General features: G+C 43.3%; 1 long non-coding RNA gene across 1 annotated transcript in view; it reads right to left on the minus strand.

Moving 5' to 3' along the window:
• LOC115948083 overlaps positions 1 to 727 on the minus strand; it is a 5,988-nt gene extending 5,261 nt beyond the window's left edge. Inside the window, exon 1 of the long non-coding RNA XR_004081939.1 lies at positions 393 to 727. This is a non-coding gene — a long non-coding RNA (uncharacterized LOC115948083). The remainder of the gene's footprint in view (positions 1 to 392) is intronic.
• Between the last annotated feature and the right edge of the window lie 3,990 nt (positions 728 to 4,717).

A 4,717-nucleotide genomic window follows, 5' to 3' on the forward strand; every position in this document is an offset into this window, starting at 1 on the left:
CGGGGAGGAAAAAAAAAAAAAAAAAAAAAGAAATTCAAACCATCCAAGCCCACAAAGTGGTGCTGAGAAAAGCCCTCTGTCCCTCTCACTGCCGGCACCGGGCGCTCCTCCGCGCCCGCGGAGCCCCGCACCCCCGGCTGCTGCCCTGCTTCCGCACCGCGCTCTGCCCAGCCGCCCGCCCCTCTCCCTCTCCCGATTTTATTTTCTTATTTTAGCAAACCGGCAGAAGACTGAAAAAGAGGGGATGGCATATTTAAGGCAAAAAAAAAAAAAAAGAAAAAAGAAAAAAAAAGAGGGAGAAAACAAAGAATCAAAACAAACCCCAGCAACCCCAACCTAATCAACAGCATGTCACTATCGCCCTGAAATGCAGCAAGAGACTTTGTACTTACAGGCAGCGCTAAAGTGAGTAATCCTCATCCCAGCGTGGTTGGGTTTGTTAGGGTTTTCTTTCCCTCTTTTTTTTTTTTTTTTGTCTTGTTTTTTTTAAGTACTTTTTTTTTGTTCCCGTCGTCCATGGCTCGGAGTGGATTCAAGCAAAAGCGGTCGGTTAGCAGGAATAAAAATAGAAGTGATTTCATTGTGTAAATGCAGCTAAGACACAAGAAGCCGTGTTTCTCCTAATACTTTCGGCTTGGGAACCAGCAGCTCTCAGCTCAGGAAAGCAGGACTCTGTGAATCTCCCCCTCCTCTCTCTCTCTTCCTCTCTCTCTCTGTCACACACACACATACACGAATACGCACACACACACACACACATACACACTTACTTTTCTTCTTCTTCTTGCTTTTTTTTTTTTTTTCAAAAGAGGGCAGGCCATTCCCTGAATCCCAATGAGTTAAGTCAGTCACTTTCCTTCACATGCATCACAGCCTCCTTAGAGCTGCAGGCACAAAAGAGCATTTAGCTGCCTCCAATTTGTGTAGAAGGCCTGGCCTTATTCTTATTTATTTATTTATTTTTAAAATATGTTTAAATAGTGTATTTCGCCTAGTATAAAAATACCACGTCCCCAGCTTTGACGACTGAACCACTAATTGTAACCTTTTAAATAAATTCTTGAACTTGTATGCATACTTAGCTGGTCTGCAGGGGCTTCACAAGAAATTGATGCACAGTATTTCTCAGCTGTACAGACCCACACCCTGCTTTCTGTAAAGGTCAGAGCTGTACAATCCACAATTACTTTCCAATGAAGTCCTATATCAACAAAACCTCCTTGAAAAGATTACAGGCCTCTAAAAATAAAGCTTTAATCTTAGATATACACGGTGGCATATTCCATTTCAATCAAATATGAGGGATTGTTTTAAAAAATGACCGCACACACAAAGGTGTGTTTTCATGCAGGGTTACTTTTTCCAGGTGGACAGAGATAAGCATAAACAAGGCTGTACTCGCTCCACATCTCATCGCCTATTTTATATTTATTCTTTATTCTAGTGGATGCAGGAGCATCCATTCATGTTTATGTGTGGCTATATATGTATAAATATATATAACTACATATTTGTGTATGGCGGTGTGGCTCGTCAGAGAGCTGCAGGGCTGGCAGAAGCCCGTCACCAGGCAAATGAAGCGCCAAAGGGACCCAGCGGTGGCCCTTGCCGCCGCGGAGCCACAGCGAGAAGAAAGGCCAGTCTGCGCCGGGGGCCGGTGGGCACTGCCCTGCCCAGGGCCGCCCCCATCACCGCCCGGGGTGTCCTGGGGGACACCAGGGTGGCCAGAGCCACCCCGACGTCTCTGTCACCTCAGGAGTTCTTGGCACTTTCTTTGCATGCTTGTCATCCCCTAATTCCAGATGCACTTGCTCAAATGGGCGGTAATCCGACTCTAGAGGAGATTACGGAACCAGAGATAGCTGCATTTAGGATTACCAAAAGGAAATGAAGGAATCTAATCCACTCCCACCCCTTACGTTGCTGGGTTTCAATAAGACCTTATACCACCTTTTAGGATTTTAAACAAATGAATTTGCTTGGAGAAGGGGACAGAAAGAGACCGAGTGATGGAGAGTGTGTTTGCCCATTAAATGAACTGAATAGGAGAGAATAAATTGAATTGCAAAAGCAGCCAGGGCCGATCTGCTTTTTTTTCTGCATCCCAATATGGGCCCAAGGCTTGTAGCTTCCTCAGTGCTCTCCTCAGGACCAGGGCAGGTTGAGGAAGCCACACTGGAAATCCATGTCTAAACTGCAAAATCAACCTAGTACTGACTCGAACTGCAATATGACAGTCCCCCACCACATCACGCACCTCAAAAGCCAAAACCCGACAGCATAATGTGAAGCTTTAAGTACGTCGTTTCCAGTCAATAAGAATTCCAGTCAATCAGTAAACCATAGAAAGTGCCTATATTCAGAGAATTGTTTCTGCTCTATTTTGGTTGCATAAAGCCAAGCAGAAAATAACTAGTGCCTGCTACAGTGATAAAAGTAAAGCCCTCTTGTTTTTCTTAGTTTCACTTGCAGCCAAAGAAACATCATATACTTTTGTTTCCAAACATACAGGAAGTCTGCAATGACAGAACTGAGTTACCCTAGTACTGAGACCCGGTCCTTCTTCTGAGGAAAAGCTATAAGAAGAGTAATACAGAATTAAAAACCAAACCAAATAAAAAAGAAATATCAAAACCCCCAACAAACACCACCACAACAAATGGAAAGCCCGTGAAATTTATAGAAGTTTTCTTTTTGTAATTTCAAATATGCCCTTTCATTTTCCCAGAGGATTTTTATATTCAAAGTGCTAAGCTGACTACAACAAGCCTCTCAAAATAGCATTTAATATGAATATGCTTAATTGTACTGAGCTTCTTCATATACTGATTATCCTCGGTGCGTTATCAAGGTAGTCTAAAATGCTCTTTGGTTGTAAGAAAAGAACATTAATGTGAAGGGGAAAATGGCTAGTCATCCCTGAGTAAGGTTTTGTTTTGTAGAGGGCTTGTCATGGTCCTTTGCAATCCTGGAAGCAACGTGAATCAAAAGCCTCGGAAGAAGACTTACGTCGACAGAGGCTCCGTATATAGCAGGCGCTAATTATTAAAGCTCGCTCCCTTATTTAGGACTCTATTTTCCTTAGCAAGCCCATCATCCTGACACAACGCAGCTCAGGATGTTTGTTCAAAGCTTATGAAAATGTAACCCAACTCATTGCTAGAAGTTGTTGCTAATTAGTTGATAATAAACTTCTCCGTCCAGGACACAAAAGTCTTTCAGAAGTGCAAGGTGTTCTTTGTGATGCCCTCACAAGGGGAATTAGCATATCAATTCGGCAGGGGAACAATGCAGCAGGGCGCTCGCCTTCCCTCCCTCCTCTCCTCCCCCCACTTCCCCCTTCCCCAGGCTGATGCGGTGGGCATGAAGCCCACCCCTCCGCACCGCTGCCTTTGCGACCCCTCCTCTGTGGCGCTGACAAATGGAGATAGCTGGGGGCTTGCGAGCCCCCGCCCTGCCTCCCCCTCCCCTCGCCACCGATGAAAGGGTTTCAGCCTGAGAGCCTTTTGCAAATGGATGTTTTACAACGCCTCCCGCCCCCGCCAAGGTAATTCTGCTACCCAATATCCTTAATAAAGACTGTTGTTACCCCTTCAGTTGTTAGAGGTTTCTCTGACAGGCTGGTCTTTTCTTCCTCACCTCCAAAGGGTGGATTTCTAGACCTCCCTATTCAGGTGTAAACGCCAACAGAGAAAGCAATGGTCCTGATAAAAATGTTCAGTCAGTTATAGATTCAAATAACTGAGGGAGAAGAAATCCCATTCTTAGCACTTTAGCAGAAGTTTGTCCTATTGATTGCAACATTCATCTGCTCTTTTTTTTTTTGTTTGTTTGTTTTCTAATGCCTAATAAATTGACAGGAAGACACAAAACCTGCAAATGCAAGGCACAACCAAGCACCCTATCCTAGCCACTTGGTGACGTGTAAGTGGATACTTCAGAAGAATGGAAATCCATGTATAACAGGCCAGAGAAAGCAATTTAAAAAAACTCTGCGATCCTCAGACCTCTGATCCCTCTAACCGTGCTCCTACCCAGAGGCTCAACAGAAGCAAGGGTTATTTATCCACATGGTTAGATAGCAAATAAATGCCTAGGTTGGAATAAGAAATGTGGTTTGGACCCTACAGGTAAATCAGAGCAAGTCTATGGAATGGCATGTGCCCTCCTTGGTGGCTGCAGATGAACTCTTTGTGTGGAGTGTGGGGAAAGGGCCAACCTTCGAGGAGATAAAAGCTATGCTTGCCTAATCAGGGTAGAAATAAACCAAGATATTTCAATCTGCTTTTATTTAATTTTTTTTTGAAAGAAGCAGCACTCTCCAGTTGGCTCCCACTCAAACAGAGACTGCTTCAATACCGTTATTTTTAGGAATAATATGATATGTAGTGTGCATTAGACCATAGCAATATGCTAAGAAATAAAAGAAAAGAAACCTCTATTTTCCCCTTAAATCAGTAGGGAAGCAGTACCCCAGGAAAAATGTGTAATTAAAAACAAAAAAAAAAGTATTTATTAAGAGAAAATGTTTGTTTTCTTAGGTTTGTATAGAAAGTCTTGAGCAAAGAGAATAAAAGCCCAAATCCTAGGAGTTTTTCTGAATTTCAGTTTAGGGAAAAAAAAAACTGTTAAGGATGGTTGTTTCCCCAAATGCAAAACATCAGGGAGGAATCTGAAGAGAGCTTTACTTTCTGTGCAAAATCTCCATTGTTGCTTG

This window comes from Geospiza fortis, unplaced genomic scaffold (assembly GCF_000277835.1).
Source record: "Geospiza fortis unplaced genomic scaffold, GeoFor_1.0 scaffold121, whole genome shotgun sequence".
NCBI lineage: Eukaryota > Metazoa > Chordata > Aves > Passeriformes > Thraupidae > Geospiza > Geospiza fortis.